This window comes from Pectinophora gossypiella, chromosome 8 (assembly GCF_024362695.1).
Source record: "Pectinophora gossypiella chromosome 8, ilPecGoss1.1, whole genome shotgun sequence".
Classification (NCBI taxonomy): Eukaryota; Metazoa; Arthropoda; class Insecta; order Lepidoptera; family Gelechiidae; genus Pectinophora; species Pectinophora gossypiella.
In genome coordinates, this window is record NC_065411.1 from 3,960,339 (window position 1) to 3,981,897 (window position 21,559).

The 21,559-nt window shown below is 37.3% G+C and overlaps 1 protein-coding gene and 1 non-coding gene across 3 annotated transcripts in view; both read right to left on the minus strand.

Annotated features, from left to right (window-relative positions):
• The window catches only part of LOC126368884 (G protein-activated inward rectifier potassium channel 3-like), a 76,295-nt gene extending 65,502 nt beyond the window's left edge, over positions 1–10,793 (minus strand). Inside the window, exon 1 of one of the 2 annotated variants that reach the window (XM_050013091.1) lies at positions 10,357–10,793. The gene's annotated coding sequence lies outside the window, so the exon portion shown is untranslated. The remainder of the gene's footprint in view (positions 1–10,356) is intronic. The other variant, XM_050013090.1, reaches the window with a different exon arrangement.
• A 5,011-nt stretch (positions 10,794–15,804) lies between these two features.
• Trnae-uuc (transfer RNA glutamic acid (anticodon UUC)) lies at positions 15,805–15,876 on the minus strand. Its single transcript has one exon. It is a non-coding gene; the product is annotated as a tRNA-Glu (tRNA).
• Between the last annotated feature and the right edge of the window lie 5,683 nt (positions 15,877–21,559).

Sequence of the window (21,559 nt, forward strand, 5' to 3'; positions counted from 1 at the left end):
GTGTTTTTACGGCAAATTTATTGGTCCCGGGACCAACGGCTTAAAGTGCCCTCCGAAGCACTAAATCATCTTACTTTTTCAGACAATCAGGTGATACAAGCATAAAAAGTCCTTACCAAACAAAGAACAGTCTGACAAAGTGATATCGACAATGTCCCCATCGGGAATCGAACTCGAACCTCCAGATCGTGAGCCTAAAACTAACCACCAGACCACGGAGGCTGTTATTAATTAAAAAGGTAATTTGATTGACTGCATAACTGCATAATAACCTACATTGAAAAAAATAAGATAAGGGCAAAGGACAGGTGAACTAATGTGCGAACTATTGTGTGTGTAATGTATGTGTGTGTGTATGTGTGTAATGTGTGTGTGTAGAATGTGTTTACAATTACGTAGGTAAATACTTAATACGTGCCTTATTTTGTTTGCAACATTTTATTTTATAATTCATGTTTCTTTGTAACATTTACCTTTATTTTAATATGCCTAGCACTTTTTTTTAATGTTTCATTTCACAAAATAGTATATCTAAGAGAGACATTTCTTCCAGCTGACCTACACGACAAGAGACATACATATACATATACCTACGCTTACATTTTTATGTGAAATTACATCAAAGAAATCCATTAATGTAAAGGAAATTAAAACTAAACTTATGTAAATTATAATATACTTACTTATTATTTATATAATAATACGTACAGTACACAAAAAAAAAGAATAAAGAGTTTTTGTATTGTATCGTACTTACATACAGACCTACAGCTAATAGCAAGGAAACAGATTACTTAAGTAATGACGTCTTAACGATCTTGTTTGATGTTAATACCCATTCATACGTAATCTGACGTCGGTTAAAGGGACAAGTGCGTTTATTGCACGACAAGAAATAATAAATCAGCCTTTACAAATTATACTAAGAAGTATTTACTTACGTATGTATATTTTTTTTAAACGTGATTCTATGTCTATACATTAAAAAAAGCAGATTGGAATATGATTTCAAAATAAACCGCGTAAATATACTTTTATTTAAAAAGAAAAACAGTTTAATGATATAAGGTACCTATGTGCCTATTGGAAATGTTACAATACCATTTGATATTGAACTTAATATATGAATAGGCAAGTACTTTTCGTTTATCACAGCGTTTTCCGATTATTTTCTACAATATTTCATGACATTATTACTTCGTAAACGCCTTACCAAACCGCCGCCTAGGATAACATTTATGAAACAAATAAAAGAGAAGGCGCAGGTCGTGTCGTATCGGGAGGTGAAGGTTTTGGCGGGAAGAAGAGAGGAATGGCGATTACTTCACCGACAAGAGCGCAGCTCTTAAATACAGAGAGAAACGCCTAAATAAGGAACTTTCCATGCTACTTTCCCAAAAAAATACAGATGGCGCTGAACAGAGTTGCCTTCGTTTAGCTAAATTCATGGATAACAGACATATGCATCTTTTATCTTTGGGGTATAAATGATTACCCTTTATATTACACCCAGATACAATTACATCTTCCACCCATTATTAATCAGGGAGGTTAAAATGGCCACATCGAAGCAATTCATCTAAGAAAGCAATATTGCAATTTGACATTTGCGCATATAAAAGTAAGTGCGCTATGTAAACAAAATGTCAAATAGCAATATTGCTTTCGTAGATGAATTGCTTCGATGTGGCCATTTTAACCCCCATCAAAATAAAGAAATGCAATTTAGTTATTGTAACATAATTCTATACATAATGTGATCCAAATATCACGCAACAATTATTTTTATACATACCTCTGCTAAAACATTATATTTTGATTAATTGTGTAGTTACCCGAGCAATGAGAAAATAGGTAATTATTACGTTAAATCTGTACAGCGCCATCTATATTGATTTTGGAAAACGTAGCCTGGAAAGTCCGTCATTGAAATGTCAAACACCTTTACAATATTCAAAGTATTTTTAGATCGAACAAGTGTAACGGGAATCGATACGTGATTCTACTTCAGCAAACTAAAAAAAAATCGATCATGATTTTTTATTCGCAAATAAAATTTTTACTGCGAACTCTTGACACCAATCGAGACGGTGTAAAATTTAAATTGATTCTTTACTAACGAAAAAAAATAAGCGCAAACTGTTTTAAAAGTTCATATGAATATATTCTGGGATTTTGATGTTGTGATTTATGAGATATTTACTAGACGTAATCTTATTTTACGACGCGATATACAATTGTGGGGATTGAAACAATACTGTACTCTTCTTCTTCTATCGTGTGGGTTGTGAGGTGGATTACCAACCTAACAACCCTGGTGTCAGGGTTGGTCTACAAGGGTTTCTCTGAGTTTTCCTTCTCAGGGGTAATACTCTATTGAAATGATTACATTACTTATACACATTTTGGTATAACAATATGTTTGAGCAATGGGCAAAGTTCATGAAAGTTTCAATTGTCAGACGGATGAACCAAATGCATATTATAGACTTTCCATTATGTTTTTTAATTACTGCTGTTTGTATGGTGAACGAACTGAGGAGACCGGTACCGACATAAACGGTATTGTGGTTTAACGGTTTCAGTGGTTCACCTAACAATGTTAGTTTAATGATATAAATAAATTAAAATAAAATAATAATAATTATTAGATTAAACAATTATACTATACTTAGACGAAATATTTTTCGAGGATGTGAAGTGAAACATTAAGAAAACCTAGCTCAGACGCTGCTGAGGAGCGGAGAGTTGCTGTTCTATACATAGTATTCTTCCTTATTCTATGACACTAGGCCACTCTCTATAGGTACTCTCTTTCTGTCCAACTGACAAATTAATCAAGCTTATAATAGTCTCGATGTCAAGTCACGAGCACCAACCGTGACACCATCCAACATCACACAGAACACGGAAGTCAACGAACGCAAATTATTTTATTATCTGCCAAGTCCGTTTTCATCCGAAATTTGAGGTTATTTCCGTGTGTTTGTGAAATTTCGCGTATTGGCTAAGGAGAACGTTGGCCGGCCATTCACCGGCCACTCCAGATAAAACAATGACAGTGCGCATCCATTCACTATCCGGGACGGAATTAGGTTATTTTTCCGTAGATATTTTTAGCTTTTTCTGGAAACGATATGAAATATTACGAGGAAAGTATTGAGTATAAATAATCCCGTTAGCATTATACTGGTTTTCACAGCGTCCGCTTACCTAAGCTGTCGATTTGACAGGTCCAGTTTTTTACAGAAGCGACTGCCTGTCTGACCTTCCAACCCGCAAAGGGAAAAGCAGCCCAATACAGGTTAGGTCACATACCTCCGAAAATGCATTTCTCCAGAAGGCCGGGAAAGTATTTAGTATGAATGTGGATGAATATAGAGGTACTGGACGACCCAAAAATGTGTGAAGAAGGAAATGTGTATGAAAAGTGTAAGTAAGGAAAAGACGACTGACAGATATGAATGGAAGAGGAATACATGTTATGCCGACTCCACATAGAGTGCGATAAATGCAGAAGGATGATGATATGAAATACGAGACAGTTACCTAAAACGCATACTTACTCGAAAACAAGTTTTCGCTGGCGGCTTAAGTGAATTGAAAATAGCCATTTCATCAAATAATGAAATAAACGTGTACGGATTTAGTTGACTGGTCATAATAACAATAGACAAATGAACTTTGGACGAGAAAATACCTACCTGTTGTTGAAAAATATATGCTGAATTGTTCACTATTAGTTGCTAAGGTATCATACGCCTAATCTCATATTTCTCTATGTCAAGTATTCTTTCCGCGTTTATGACTTAACCCAGCAACTGGTCAATTGATTTACTTAAAGGAGTTTAAATACCGTCTTGTACAGAATGTGGTTTTATTACGATACAACTGATCAAATTAATTCAATTGCGGTCCAGAAATTCTTATTAAATACGCAGACAAATCGCCGAGACACGGCAAAGCAGCAATGTCTGGTTTTCAGCAGAAATATATTGCTTGTGAAAAATAATGTGAAGTTTTATGGTGAATTTATTGCGAAGACTTGATGTTTATATGATCGGCGCCCACGTGGAGTCAGTAGTACGCTGACACCATTCAACCTGGTCCGATCTGATTCAAATTTTTTGAGCATAACCATAATTGGATGGGAATTTAGGTCACTTGTCAGGTAATTGACAGCCTCGGTTGCCTAGAGATTAGAGCGTTGGTCTCACGATCTAGATATCCTGGTTACGATTCCCGATGGGGACATTGTCGAAATTACTTTGTGATTATGGGACTGTATTTTGTTAAGCTAGGACATTGCAGGCTAAATCACCTGATTGTCTGAAAATGTAAGATGATTGCGTACTTCGGAAGGCACGCTAAGCCGTTGATTCCGGGCTACTAGTCCAAACACCTCCACTAACCAGCAGTAGAGCAGTGTGGGGAGACCAGTGCCCAGCATTGAGATGTATACAGGCTGTTTATGTTATGATGTATGTATGGCAGGTAAATAAACTGCATTACTAAAACTAGTTATTTCCAGATTATTCGACCAGCTAGTAAAGTAGTCCTGTCGTAAAGTGGGCGTTAGTGAGCGTAACTACTAAACTAATTAATGTTAACTTTATCGTGGAACGAGTGACGATGACATGAAACAATAGGACGATAACCACCGACCTTGCTGTGTTCGACACCCAACTACTACTGAACTAGTATAAAATGAGCCCGGAATCATCCCACAAAAAACACATTAGTACTGGACTCCACTCGTCCGGTCATACGATCCATTGAGCGCAGAAATAAATGTTGCGGCTCAATGTTCGATGGTCGGGTGACTCGGATAGATATTTTTATAGTAAAAATGCGGTTACGAACACGTGTTATGGTGAGCTACTGAACCCATGCTGCCTGTACTATATTCAACAAGAATATAAAGGAATAATTTATAATATTGAACAAACATCATAGAAGGAAAGATAGAAGAAAAGAAAGGAACAATAAAACCAAGAAGAGCTTATATGGAACAAATTAAAGAAAAGGCGAACGTCGTGTCTTACAAGGCGATTAAGGAATTTGACTTAGATAGACAGGTGTGGTAAATATCGACAAGAGTGTGGCTTTTAAAGTAAAGATGATGATAATATTGAACAAGTGAGTGATCTGAAAGAATACGAGAAAAGCTAGCAGAAACCATAGACATTTTTTGTTTACATAACATAACATAAGACAGTCAGAGGTACAACCATTGCGAGATAAACTAGGTACCAACACCACACCGAGCTTTCTGTTAGACCAACGCGATAGGTGGCGAGCCGTAACGCCGTCTATAATGGTCGAGCGAACTGTGTTAGTTATTTATTTTAGGGTTTTTTTATTTAGCATGACTTATTGTAGGTTTGCGTCACATGGAATTAACTACATGGCCAGACAAATGAGGGCTCTCACCCGATACAAAATTTAAATTCGGTATAGGTATCGGGAACTCTAAATATAGTATTTAAGTAGTTATTCGCGTCAGTCGTTCGATAGTGGACACGTCCCATTAATTATGTTGTGTCTGAGATAAACTTTACACTCGTCTCCGTATTCAATTGAGATGTAGAGCTGAAATACCTAACTATAGGTAGGTACCTACTGTAATATTAATATACATAACATACATTAACAGCCTATATACGTCGCACAGCTGGGCACAGGCCTCCCCTCAATCAACCGGAGGGGTTATGGTGCATACTCCACCACGCTGCTCCAATGCGGGTTGGTGGAAGTGTTTTTACGGCTAATAGCCGGGACCAACAGCTTAACGTGCCCTCCGAAGCACGAAATCATTTTACTTTTTCGGACAATCAGGTGATTCAAGCCTGAAAAGTCCTTACCAAACCAAGGACAGTCTTACAAAGTGATTTCTACAATGTCCCCATCGGGAATCGAACCCGGACCTCCAGATCGTGAGCCTAACGCTACTAGACCACGGAGGCTGTTATATTAATATAACTGACTTGATTTAATTCTCCTTTTATGCGTGCTTGCATCTCCTCTCCGCGATGTTGGAATCAACACCACAATGTGATGTGTTCGCTGATAGACGGTGGAGTGTATGGACAGAGTGTTTGGCTTGTGTTTTTATGGTCAATAATATATAGTTTGTGTATTGTATTGTATATGTATCCTGTAGGACACAACAAGAGCTAAATGTTCTATTAAATTCGCCTTGTAGAGTTTCTCACGTGACTGTGATTTGATTACATACAGCCATGAGCAATCGATCAAACATCATTGAAGCATTGAGGCGCCATCTCGACGCTATGTTTGCCTTACAGGGAAGTCTGATGACTTTGACGCATCGGTCATACAACCAAGTAGACGCCCAACGTTTGGTTTTTCGCTAATTCTATCAATTAGCTTCGGTAAGCGGGAGGTGACGGAAGCATTCGCATTGGCTCACTCAAGATCCCAAACACGTTGAGACATCACAGAAGTATCGTCTGGCCTAAAAACAAATGAAAGGGTTTCATCAACACATCTGATTAATAGAGCAGGGGGTTTAAAATGGCCACATCGAAGAAATTCATCTAAGAAAGCAATATTGCTATTTGACATTTGTTTGCATTGCGCACTTACTTTTACACGCGCGAATGTCAAATTGCAATAATGTTTTTCTAGATGAATTGCTTCCATGTGGCCTTTTTAACCCCCCTAATCTATTAATCAGATATGTTGATGAAACCCGATCGTTTGATATTAGGAGTCTAGTGCTTGTGTCGCTGAAGCTTTGCAACTTCTTCAAACTATTATCGACTCTATATCATTGTCCTTAACAGCCTCGGTAACTGTTCCGTTGTATATATATAAATTGACAATGTTATGTCTAATTTAAACGCCACGTGGAATTGGTTTTTGTAGGCCGTAAAGACTGACGAATAAGTAAGTAAGCAATGCTTATAGGAGGAGCTCGGTGGCGCAGCGGTATACGCGCTCGGTCTGCGATTGTTGAAGTTAAGCAACTTTCGCAAAGGCCAGTCATAGGATGGGTGACCACAAAAAAAAGTTTTCATCTCGAGCTCCTCCGTGCTCCGGAAAACACGTTAAGCCGTTGGTTACGGCTGCATTAGCAGTCGTTAATAACCACCAATCCGCACTGGGCGCGCGTGGTGGTTTAAGGCCCGATCTCCCTATCCATCCATAGGGAAGGCCCGTGCTCCAGCAGTGGGGACGTTAATGGGCTGGTGATGATGATGATGCTTATAGACGAGAAATCTACCTTTGGTTTCCTATTGTTGTGTTGCGTATGTAGGTATTGTTTTGGTTAGAAAGGGTTTAGTATGATGTACCGGCGCGTGTGTATGAACCGACTGATGAATGTGGGGGAAGCAAGAGAAGTATGTCAGAATTGACGCAAATAAAATTACATAGTTTCTGTTTACCCCGGTCACAACGCGGACACTTCATACAAACAACTGTGTGCTGTCTGACGCCCATACTATTCTAGTCAAATTATAGTCTAAACTATGTTCGAGGGGGGATGAGGTACTTAAACCTAGCTCAGACCCTGGTGGGGAGCGGAGATTTGCCGTGCTATACGTAGTATGGTAGTATTATTCCGCTTATTCTATGTAACCGACATGTAACCAGGAGGTCTTAAGTGCAACCAGTTAATTTATTACTTTGCAAGAATCTGATTGGACTTTTGCACCTTATCGTACATACATACGAAGCGTCAAGTAAAAATGAAAAGATACATATACCAAAATATACGACAATGTTCGAAGTTCAAGTGTATGGTTATGATAACAAGAATATTTGCGCATTCAAAGTCACTTGTTATGGTCAGACTATAATTAAATCCAAATCAGGCAAACAATTCAATGACTAGTTTTTTCTACAATTAATTTTAATTGATATTGAACCGACAAGACGATCTATACACGAACTCGTGACCTAGCTTGATTCGTGGGATGAGTATCATTGGGATTCAATATTCGATGATTACGATTTCAACGAGCTGCTGTAATTCATCTTTATTTTTTCCTTCAAGTGAAAACGAGTCGGTCAAAGTTACTGGGAAATCTTGGCATGCAATCGAGGCTAAAGTCTACAGCGGGAAAATTCGGATACACGCCTTGGACACGACAATGCCGTGGTGTATCTAATTTTAATATTTAAGTAAAAATGCTGTATTCAACATCCTTATTTATTTTCAGTAACAACAAAAGTCCCCGCGGTATTACCCGTGTTTACCTAATATGTAATACGCAATTGAGATTATAATGTCCGGTATATTACTGTATATACCTACTTACATGACAAACTAACAAAACTATTGAAATATTGAAACTTCCTCGTTAGTTAACGTCGTTACTAGAGTCTATTTTTTTAATTCATTGCGGCTCTGGTCACTAGACCATTGGCGGAAAAGTGGTACTTAAATAACAAAATTGTTACCAAGTCTACAGCGGGAAAATTCGGATACACGAACACGACAATGCTGCGGTGTATCTAATTTCCTCCAATTGAAAACAAATTAATAATGACACCGGCAAAAACCCGTCATTGTCGTTGAACAGGCGGCCACTGTGGCCACGAGTACTATCATTATGGTAGATTATAACTGCCCCTTTTATGTTCAAATTACTCTGTTATGTCAACTCTGTGATTATGTCACTGTGATAACCGAACGATAGAGCGAGCCAGTGGACTATGCAAATAGTGATTGGATTTTTTTATACATTAATTAAGTACGAGTATTCTCGGAGGTCACGGTCGTCAACGTCATAATCTAAAACAATACTACGGTTAAAACAACCTTCCTTTGTAATTGACACGCTTTTTGTCCAAGTTGTATATTTCGAAGAACCATTATAAATACACACTTGTCTATCAAAACACGTCAATATCGCAAAATGTTTATCTCGGCAGTTAACTAGCATTCGCGAGGCTAAGGCAGTCTGTTCTGCCAGATCAAAGATAATTCCAAGTTCTATATTCCGTCATTCCTTTTGAAGTTTTGACGACCGTTACAAAAATCTCGTCATAATAGTGGTTCGAGGCAACATAATAATATGGGCTGTATTTAGTAACACTGTAGTGTTACAACCAATACAGCCTAAATACAATCCGAATATGCCGAATGTTGCTCCCAATATGTATATATATTATAATATATTATATATGTCACCGTAAAATATTCGAAAAGAGCACTGATTGGCAGCTATATTTCATAGCTCACTGTCAATAGAGCACAAAGTACGACAATAGGTATTATATAGCAAACCAATGACGTCATAATGGTTACTTAATAGTTTTAAAGTATAACATCAGCGATACCTCTAGACGAGTATAACCGTTACCAAAATCAGTTGATGACGAGCTGACTCTATGACTCACGCTTGCTTGAAAAAACTTGATTCTCAACTTGAAGTTAGGCTGTATGGGTGTGCAAGTTTCTTCGAATTCGCAACCGAAAGGATCGCTTGATATTTATTTTTGAATATCGAATGCTAAGAATAAATAAAACAGGTTTTATTTCGATCAAAATGACGTCACAATTTATTGTAAAATCCCTAACAGTCGTCACAGTTTTAACGCGAATTATAAATAAATTATAAGTAATAAACGCGTCATTGGGTTACACAAAATTTACAGGTAATATTGGTAGTAGCTACTAGTAAGTGCTTATTAATAATACTTGATAAAATAACTATCTAATAAGAAACTCGGTGTAATGACTATTTGACTTAGGAATTTAACTATTAAGTCTCCGTAGTCTGCTTATCCCGGTGGGAAATAGGCGTGAGTTTACGTATATTATGTATGTAACTATTTTTTTTTTACTTAGATATTTATTTTCAGTAACGACAAAATATTCCAGCGATCTACCCGTGTTTACCTAATGTGGAATACGCAATTGAGATTGTAATGTTCAGTATAGTACTGTATATTTGTATATACCTACCTACTTACATTACAAGCTAACAGAACTATTGAAATGTTGAACCTTCCTCGTTAGCTTACTTCATTACATTTACATTTATTTTTAACCTATTAGTAGTTTAAGTGTGTCATGGCGGGTACGTACAGTTAATTGTTTAACCTTAATTTACTTATTTGGATAGTTTATTATACTATACGTGATAATTAAAAAGTATACCTTTCAACAAAGGTATCCAAAGAGTCCTAATTATACCTACCTATCTATTTAAGAAGTTTCCGTAGGCAATTATCGCTGAAATATACAAAATATCACTGTGTATTTTAGTATATTCACAGGATTTGATCTACAAATATTTCGGTATCATAGTACAACAATAGATAACCCAGCCACCAATGAAACTAGGTTAAATTATATTAAGATAACAAACTGCCACTCACCTTCATATATGGACCTATCATAAAGAATTTTTGTTATATGTTTCGCGAAATCAAATTTCACGAAACCGATCGAAATTTACAATAACTAAAAAGTTTTTAACACAAATATTTTGTACAATGTTTCACAGCAAATACTATCACAGAATTTTTATAGGCGAAAAACGGCACTTTAAACATGCAGCTCGCAATGTCATTAGCAAGTTTCACAATTTAGCACATGTTCCAGTGAACTCGTAAATACGCATTAAAACTACTGTTTTAGAACTTAAAAATTATTTCTTTTTAGGCATATTAAAATTGATTCGAACACTATCATTGGCCGGAAAGGAACTCGTGTAGAATTTAGAACACGTTTAAATTCGCGGCGGGAAAATGCTCGACCGCGCGCGCGCGAATGTCGTCCGTGTGTAGTCCGAGCGGTGACTGGCTGAACGCCGCTAAATCCTACTCTTGTATATTCGCAGGCGTTTAAAAAATAAATACAACGAGGTGTGATGAGGGAAGGCCTGCGGAGTTTCCGAGGAAGTGTTATCTAACTTGCGTATCCACCGCGTGCCTCCGGCCATACAGACGGCGCCAGTCATTTCCTTTCACGATCGGCGAACCTTAGCAAAAAATTTGGCCGAGAGGGGGTCGGATTTGTACTTGGACAAGTTGTGATTGGAAGTTTTCGTGGGTTTGTAGGTACTCACCTGGTAATTGGAATGAAAGACATCAGTCGAAAGCGGCCTCAGTTTCACAGGCTAGTTACTTAAACAAGCAACTGACAGTAATTTCCTTCCTTTCTATAATGATTCACCGACAACATTTCTATGAGAAAATATGTGTCATATTTTATTTTCGTTATATGATATCACAGTTAAACTTTTACATGCAAATATATTAGGTAAGTACTTACCAATTTTATTTAAACAAATAACTGAAACAAAATATCTTTATCTACTAATTCATTTTATTGGCCTTATGCTTATTTTTTATGTTCATACTCAGAACTAGTTATGAGCGTGAAAGTCTCAAAACCACTAAATGACTGCTCAAATAAGTAACCTATGTTTTTCAAATGTTCTTAGTGCCAAGAAAATGTGAGATAGTGTTGCAATGTTTTCAGGGTTGACTCACTTGTAAACACATAACAGATAAGGTTGATTTTCTGAAACATTATTATGAAAAGCAAGCACATTGTGTGTAACGTGATGGATACATCATGGGCGATGGGTCAGTAACCTGTCGCTATTATTTCATCATAATATTTATATTATTTATTTATTTATTTATTTATATTTGAAATGACAAATACTCCATAGTTGCCGCTGCAAAGCTGTCAAACCAATAATATATTGAGTTTACATTTGAGTGTAGACTATAAAGTGGAAACTCTACATTTGTAGAAAGTAAAAATAGGGTTGGAAAAAGATATTTTATTGACACACTCTGTATTTCCCCAAAATCTCTCAGTTGAATCATCTTCTACAGCAAGTCATCAATAATGTATTGCAGTCACATTTTGTATGTTTACTTTTTTACAAAAATAATTGTGTAAATACAAAAAAAAAAAAACAAAACAAAATTAAATAATGTTACGTTTATTTTTAGGATACCAATCCGTTACGGGACTGCGTAAGACACTATATCGTCACTGGAAAGGCAAAATTACGTAAGCGCCAAAAGGCCATTTCGAGAAAAAGCCGTTTAAAGTTTTTTTTCGTTTCTTTTTTTATCTTATCCAATTTAGATGACGTCAACGTAAGGTAACATTATTTTTTCATTTTCTTCGTCTAGCAATACAGTATCTTAGGAATGATGAGCAAAATGGTATTTTTAAGTTGTTTTTTGTCTTATAGCAGAGTTTGAACGAATTGAATACAGTATGACGCGGTACATGTTATCAAAATAGGTATGCACAATCTTAAGGTTAAGCATACATAAATGCATGAGTACAACGCACTGATGTGATGCAACCTTGCCGGGCGGTACATCTTTCAACGATAGCCTACTAAATGTGTATATTTAACTTTATACTAAAACACACCTGTACAATGAGAAAATACGTTGTATACAAAAATGTACCACTTATCATAGTATAATATATACAGGGTGTTAGTGACATCGTAACGAATACTCAGGGGGATGATTCAGACCATGATTCTGAGTTAATATCAGGTGGAATTTTTCGTCGCAAAATTCATGTTTTTTTTTTAGTTTTTTTTAAATTATTTTCAATTCTACACTTTTGCGATGGAAAAGTCCACTTGATATTAACTCAGAATAATCAGCTGAATTATCCCCCTCAGTATTCGTTACGATGTCACTTACACCCCGCACAAGTACATACAGTAGCCATACAAGTAAGTATGGATGTTAGTGACACCGTAACGAATACTGAGGGGGATGGTTCAGACCATGATTCTGAGTTGATATCAAGTGGAATTTTCAGTCTGAATATTTATGAAAATTTTTGTTTTTTTTTTTAATTATTTTCAGTTCCATACTTTTGCGACGGAAAATTCCACTTGAAATCATCTCAGAATCATGGCATCAATCATCCCTCAAAGTTTTCGTTACGATGTCACTAACACCCTGTATATATATCTCATTGTACAGGTGTGTTTTATGATATTTCATGACTAGCAACAGCAGGGACCAACGGCAGTTGCTTCTATAAAAACACCGGACCTGATAAATCTTCAGGTTTATGTAAGCGGACCCTGTGAAAACGGTATAACGCTATAACTATAAAATCTCTCTCTCTCTCTCTATTTAAGAGTTGCGCTCTTGTCGGTGGAGTAATCGCCATTCCTCAACAACCCAATCCCATCCATCAAGAAGAAAATCGAATCGAATGAGGAATCGTCATTCCTCATTCCTTAACCATAAAATAGAATAGAATAATCTTTATAGGTAATACCTAAAACAGTGAAGGTTACAAAAGTTGAGATTAACGTATAACAATTGATGATGTAAAAGCAAGATTTTCCAACAATAAAATCAATAATAGCAATTATTTCAGAAAACCTACAATTATTACATTATGAAGGTAAATAACAAGCTGGAACAAACAACATAAGTACCTAGAGTACCTACCTACGTAAGAGTAGCTATCTAAGTATGTATAGGCATAGAATAAGGAATAATACTACGTATAGAACGGCAACTCTCCGCTCCCCATCGGCGGCAGAGCTAGGTTTATCTCAAAATCCCTTGGCACACCTCGGACACTTCATACAAAAAGCCTCGTTTTACACAGACACTACACATTGACGTTATCATACACGCGCATCTGTGTGTGTGACGTCTGACGCCATACGATTGAAGACTAAACCGAAGGTGGGTGAGGTGAAGCTAGCTCAGTTGCTGGTGGGGAGCGAAGAGCTGTCGTTCTATACGTAATATTATTTTTTATTCTATGCTCTTGGTCTGATTTTATTCTTCAATCGTATGGGCGTCAGACGTCAACACACACAGGTTCGCGTGTACGATAACGTCAATGTGTAGTGTCTGTGTAAAACGAGGTGTTTTGTATGATGTGTCCGGGGTGTGGTGTAGGTAGAGCTCAGATTATTATTCACATATTTTTTAGCACGATCATCATTTTTTATTTTATTATAAGGTATTAAATTATGCATTAGTATTTTGACAAAAACGTAGACAATAATGACATCATCAGGTTTAGATTCTGTGAATAAGTATTTAAGTAAAATCTACGATTGAAAAGTTGCCTGCTTTAAAAACTGTCGTTTAAATTATAACAAATACCCGTTAAAAAGTAGGAATGATAACATGAAATAGTGTGGTAAGGGAGCTGAGCACGTGATAATCATTTATGATCCAATCATGATCTCGAAAACAAATTCGACAATCATTGGTTTAGGCATGTGCTGGATTTGTTTGGATCATAAATGATTATCACGTGCTCAGCGGTGACGGAAAACATCGTGAGGAAACCCACATTCCCGAGAAATGCATTTTCGGAGGTATGTGACCTAACCTGTATTGGGCTGATTTCCCTTCGCGGGTTGGAATGTCAGACAGGTAGTCGCTTCTGTAAAAAACTGGACCTGTAAAATCTTCAAGCAAGCAGACCCCGTAAAAACGGGATAATGCTAGGGAGATGATTGAGTGTGGTGAGGCAGTGTCCTACATGAACCAAGTTAGCTTTTTTCTTCTGACCTTAAAGCCAGGGTTGATAAGATCAGACATTGACTTCACAACCCACAAGAGAGAAAAAAAGAAGGAGTTTCGTGGTGTGGCAGAAGTTACCTAGTAACGAGAATTGAGATTGGTACGCTTCGCTAGTTTAGATGAAAGATGCAACTAGAATGAACTTATTCGTGAAAACTGATTTAAGAGACTAACCGTGAATATAATATACGGGTAGAATTAGAAAAGGAAGTTCTAGAACAAACCGCGATCAAATTCTGGATGTCTTTAACTAATGTCATGTCAAGAGTAATCTAAACCGGTCAAAATGTATAAGAGTTTGACGGTAGAAGAAGCGAATGTCATGAACTAGCAAGTAGAATTTTGACACTAAGGGGAAGAAAAGAACTATTTACACAGCATATTCACTCATGGCGACTCCGTCAATCAGCGCTTATCGCTATCGACCCACTCGGGTCGATTAACTCTTTCAAATATTTTTCCTCTCAGACCACGCCTTGAGTTGAGGTTCGCACCCAACTGGGCACCCTCAGGCCTGGTTGTCTTAAAATTTGTACCTGGTGAGAGCCTTCAACGCTCCCCATTTGTCCGGCCAAGTAGTTAATGCCATCTGCGGCAAATCTTCAATAAGTCACGTCAAAAAAAATCTCATGGCGAAGCCGTGTATTATACACCTCTACCCACCCCGTCAGGGACACAGGCGTGATGTTATGTTATCTACCTATGTTTAGTAGACGCAATACACGCAGTCTCTTAATCTACGCAGTAGAGAGATTCAAACAAAGAGAAAGAACAATGTAGAGATTTGAAATCATCACAACCGGAAGTCAAGGAATTTCACACGTTCACGTGTTTCCGGAAATAAAACAAAAGTATTGATTCAAATTTAATTTATGATGCCATAAAGAAGTAAATGTACTTATGCTTTGTTTGTAAAAAAAATCGCCAATCGCAAATAGTGTTGTCAGGTAGGTGCCTTATTGTAAATATTTTGAATGCGGCGAAGATTCGACGTAAAGCATGTTTCGGCCATACTGTAAGCCAACGCTTCATACATTTGTTATTCGTTTTGAAATAAATACCGACTTTCGTTTACGTTTTCCAGTCAGTTTTATTACTTTTGCTAAAAATACAGACGTCTATAATATTTTTTCAACTACACCATCTGGTCCGCGCTCTACAATACTTCAATATACAACAATAATTGTAATAACAGATTACATACAACGGACAATAAGTTATAAATAATGCAGAAAAAATAAATAACAAAAAAATGACGACAAAAAGATATTCCCGTACCGGGAATCGAACCCGAGCCTCCTGGGTGAAAGCCAGGTATCCTAGCCACTAGACCATACGGGAGATGACAACTGAGTTGAAATTATTCATCTATTGGTTAGTAAAACATTATAAAAAATATAATAAAAAGATAAAGCTTTTTGATGTATTTCTTATCAATTAAAAATTACCTGCAATAATTAAAATGATCTTGTATTTAAATATTGGAAAATTAAAAAATACAATATAACATTGTTAAACGCCACCTAGCGGCAAGTAGTAGTACTTTGATTACATCTGAATACGCAATAGATTACAAGTTGTTGTAGTTTATGTACTGCACAACAGAGGGCGCTTCGTATTTTAGAATAAACTGTTCTTTTTATACTCAAAAGATGGCGCTTGATACAAAAATGTTCATTCAAATAATAAGCAGATGTCAAGCAGATCTCAATAAACCGCAGCCACATCTGAAGAAGTCAACTAAGGAACAGCGCGTCTTACTTTATGGATATACCCACTATATGTACGATCGGCTGGGCTGGTTGGGCTCTTGTCGCTGTTACAATAGAGTTCAAAATTAGGGTACGTAGGTGATTATTCCTGCAGACACCAACAGTGGCTGTGGGTTGTCTTCTGACGGCTTCTGAGTCTGCTTACTTCGATAACAATATCCGACGCGACTCTGCTAAGAGTAACTACCTTTCAGTACCTTTTATTACGGGGTCCTCCTTGCTTCGGAGGGCACGTAAAAGTCCCTGGTTTCGGCTATTGACATATGTGGCTACTAATCCAACTGTTCTCCAGCAAACCCGCAATGGAGCAGTGTCGTGCATTGGGACATTAATATGTAGACTATTAATGTCTTTATGTATGTACCTACATATTATAGGTATCTTCCAAAAATTCGTGATAACCCTATTCAGAGAACGCAATACATAGTAGTACCTATCACGGGTTCGAATCCCGGTGGACACTAATCACAAAAATAATTTTGTCATCCCTAGTTTGATTAGGACATTACAGGCTGATCACCTGATTGAAAGTAAGATGATCCGTGCTTCGGAAGGCACGTTAAGCCGTTGGTCCCGAACACTACTTACTGATGTAAGTATGTAGTCGTTACATGAGCCATATCAGGGGCCTTTGGCGGCCAAGTAATAACCCTGACACCAGGGTTGATGAGGTTGGTATTCCACCTCACAACTCACACGATGAAGAATTTCCAGCCAAGTCAAGAGCAAGGTCAAGATTACTGAAGACCAAACCTCGCAAGACACGAAATAAAGGTCAGTGACCCGACCTGTGCTGATAGCAAACGAACGCATTAACCGGCGCCGGCGCAATATGTGATAACAAGGTGATTATCATAATGTATATGGTAATTAATGAAAGTAGCAATACATAGCAGTAAATAGGACTTTCTCTTTAGTCTTAAGTACGTACCTACGTTTATAATTAATATTTAATGATGTACGCCCACCTATTTGTGGTATAGTTGGTTGAACGCTGATTTACAATAAGTAGGTAGATACCTACCTATTTGCTTTAAGGACCATCCGTCTCGTTATTAACATTATCCTTTGAATCAGAATCAGAATCATTTATTCATCGTAATTATCATAGATAAACTTATTGAACGTCAATTTGACATTTTTGAATCTACGTCATATCGTAAGGTGTTATGGCTGAGGAGAAAAAATGACAAGAAACTGCAACAGCAACACATCTTTCAAATCAATGTAGGTATACGTTACAAGTTATTTAATAACTAGAGAAACACATTTAATACCAGACATTTTTATCATAAAGGTAATCATTAATCTTATAATAAGCTTTTTTACATAAAGTGTTGGCAATTTCAAAAAAGGAACGTCACGTCACTTTTTAAGAGAAAAACGTTTTGGCGGGTGTTCCGTCTGCGACTTCGAGGAAAGAAAAACAAGTGAAGACGATTATTGTCGAGAGAAGAGAAAACTGAAAGGCTTTTTGTTGTATTCTTTTGTATTAATATTTCTTATTATAATTTGTAGTAATAATATTTGGTTTCCGTATTAAGGAGTTAGCTAACATCAGAAGTGTTTCGGATCCATTGCCGTAATGGACGAGCGAAAGTCCAGATCGAAGCGGAGGCCTTCCCGTTCACACTCTAAGTAGGGGGCTGAGCAGGTCAAGGACGCCGCTACCTTTGCCGCGAAGAAAATCGCCGGTAGCGGGAAGCACCAGGTATGGTGATGTGTTTACCATCGATTGCAGATCACGATCGAAACGAAAGCGCGTTCACCTGCTAGGTATGAACTCATTAAGAAGAGGAAGTCGAAGAGCAGCCGAAAATAGAAACGTGAACCAGTGAGTACGTCTACGAGTACGGTTACTTTACATAATTGGTGATTTGGTACTTGTAATAATTATAAATCAATCAAATGACGGCCGGAGTAAAACTTGTTGCCTACATATAAGGGCCCTTATAAGGGTATACAAGTCCTGGGCCATGACACATACTTGTGAACGTCCTGACAAACGCTACACAGGAACAGTTGTCGTGGAAAACATGACGCCCTGGTTTCGGTTAGACAACTGGAGTCAATTGTAAGCTCATGTTGGCAATTATAGGTGATTGTTTACTAATAATATTTATTTATTTTATTATTCATCTATATATTTATATGTACCTTGACGCACGCACACGCACCTCTCTCTCTCTCTCGCTATCTCACACACACAAACACACACGCGCACACACACACACACACACACACACACACACACACACACACACACACACACACACACATACACATGTTTGCAATCCACACTCATGTTTACCAAACTCGAGATTGGTACAGGTTTACCTAAGCCTAAAGGTAAATTGCCTAAACCAATCAATCAGTATGTTGCCTAAGTCTAAAGGAACAAGACTGATTTGGTATTGCATGAGTGGAGAATTGTAAATATCACACTCACACTCACACAAACACCAACACACTCTCATGTTTACCAAACTGGAGATTGGTACAGGGTTACCTAAGTTTAAAGGTAAATTGCCTAAACCAATCAATCGGGATGTTGCCTAAGTCTAAAGGAACAAAACTGATTTGGTAGTGCATGAGTTAACACTCACACACACACACACACACACACACACACACACTCATGTTTACCAAACTGGAGATTGGTACAGGGTTACCTAAGTCTAAAGGTAAATTGCCTAAACCAATCAATCGGGATGTTGCCTAAGTCTAAAGGAACAAGACTGATTTGGTAGTGCATGAGTTAACATTCACACGTACACCAACATTCCACTCATGTTTACCAAACTGGAGAATGGTACAGGGTTACCTAAGCCTAAAGGTAAATTGCCTAAACCAATCAATCAGTATGTTGCCTAAGACTAAAGGAACAAGACTGATTTGGTATTGCATGAGTAGAGAATTGTAAATATCACATTCACACTCACACAAACACCAACACTCCACTCATGGTTACCAAACAAAAATTGGTACGGGTTTACCTAAGCCTAAAGGTAAATTGCCAAAACCAATCAATCAGTATGTTGCCTAAGTCTAAAGGAACAAGACTGATTTGGTATTGCATGAGTAGAGAATTGTATATATCACACTCACACTCACACAAACACCAACACTCCACTCATGGTTACCAAACAAAAAATAATTGGTACGGGTTTACCTAAGTCTAAAGGTAAATTGCCTAAACCAATCATTCAGAATGTTACCTATGCCAAAAGGAACAGAAAGGAGTGAAGAAAATGTAAAGACGCTTAAAACTACAGGGACGTAGATCAGATAGAATCTTAAATATGATCGGAAAATTATGTCACGATTGGCCGAACGGAATGATAATGAATTAATCTTTGAATGATTTTATGTTACAGTTATTTGAGCAGCGCCTGAGGGCATGCGCTTTGCAGAATGGCCGTGTTGGCAATTTCAAAAAAGGAACGTCACGTCACTTTTTAAGAGAAAAACGTTTTGGCGGGTGTTCCGTCTGCGACTTCGAGGAAAGAAAAACAAGTGAAGACGATTATTGTCGAGAGAAGAGAAAACTGAAAGACTTTTTGTTGTATTCTTTTGTATTAATATTTCTTATTATAATTTGTAGTAATAATATTTGGTTTCCGTATTAAGGAGTTAGCTAACAAAAGTGAGCTTCACATGAGCTTTAAATTTATTTTCTGACAAATTCAAAATACTAACTAGTATTGTAAAAATGTGTAGATTGATTGACAGGTGTAGTTTTTCACAGAAGCGACTGCCTGTCTGACCTTCCAACCCGCGGCCGCGGTGCCAAGGGAAAACCAGCCCAATACAGGTTAGGTCACATACGTACATACCTCCGCATTTCTCGAGAATATGGATTTCTCGTTTGTAGCTCTGATCCAGATCCCAAGTATCATATTAGTATAAAAAAGAAAGGTTAATAAGCAATGGTAAGTGTCCATAAAGGATAGGTAAAAAAAATTAAGACATAAGTAATGTCAAAATTATTAGAAATCCTGCATTTCGTATGTCATTAGAACTGGTTGGAGCGTTGGTAAATAAATGAAAAATTGTAAAATACCTAGTTAAGGTTGTGTCGAAAATCTGAATATTTATATTTCACTTAGCCTCTATCTGTACACAGAATCATTATAATACTTACCTACTCTAAATCTGCATAGCCCAATTAACACCAGCATTACTAAATTACACATTAAGTAGGTAAATTAAACAAAAGAGGCGTAAATAATTACAGATTACAGCAATAGATACGACGTGACGTCACAAACCTACAAAACGTAAAACTTTCTAACATTACGCAAAACTATTATGTGCTTTTATTATTTTCTTTTTACATCATAACTAGCATTCGTTTTAACGGATAAGTGATCGAAGTAACATAATGTGCATAGAGCAGTGTTTCCCAAACTACGGGTCGCGGCCCACCAATGGGCGAAATTACACCGACCGACTGGTCCAACAGCTGGATATCGGACATGTTTAAATAAGACATCTCAACAAGACCATGCTTTATTCTAACCTCATAAGGCCTGGATTTCCAACCACAATAGTTAACACAAAATAGTTACTTCGTCTCGGCCCGCGGCAGCGGCTATTTCAGTAGTCTTTGAAGAGGAGGAATTACCGGGTCTGGCGGGTTCTTATATTTTTGTTCCGTTTGCTGTTGAGACGATAGGTCCTTTTTTTGTTAATCTTTTTATTATTACAGAGGGTTTTATCAGGGACTGATAATGCCACCCCCGATGAAAGACTCAGTACAAAACAAATGAGTGTGTGTACATAAACAAATTCTGAACTAAGCTATCTTCTTCTTAAAGCACAGTTAACTATTTTATACAAAGCTTTTGCTTTATCAGAAGTAGGATAAGCCACGATAGGTCCTTGGAGACCAGAAGCTAAACTATTTGTTAAGGATCTTTCAACGAGGCTTCGGGGGATGCAAGGGCTGGTAGTTCCTTTTGTCAAAGAGTAAGTCTGGCAATTCAGACCTTGCCTCGATGTGCGCATTCGTGGAAATGTTTTATTTATAAGTTATGTATTTGTATTGTTTTTAATGATTGTGTGAATATTTTTTTATATGTAGTTTTAAAAGGCATCCGAATCTGGGACTCGCCCTAGTGGGCGACATTACATGGAACTATAACATAACTGGTGAGGAGTGGGAATATATCATATACACCTCTGTCTACCGCTTTGGAAATACAGGCGTGATGCTATTATTGCAAATTATTATGCCCACTATATACTTA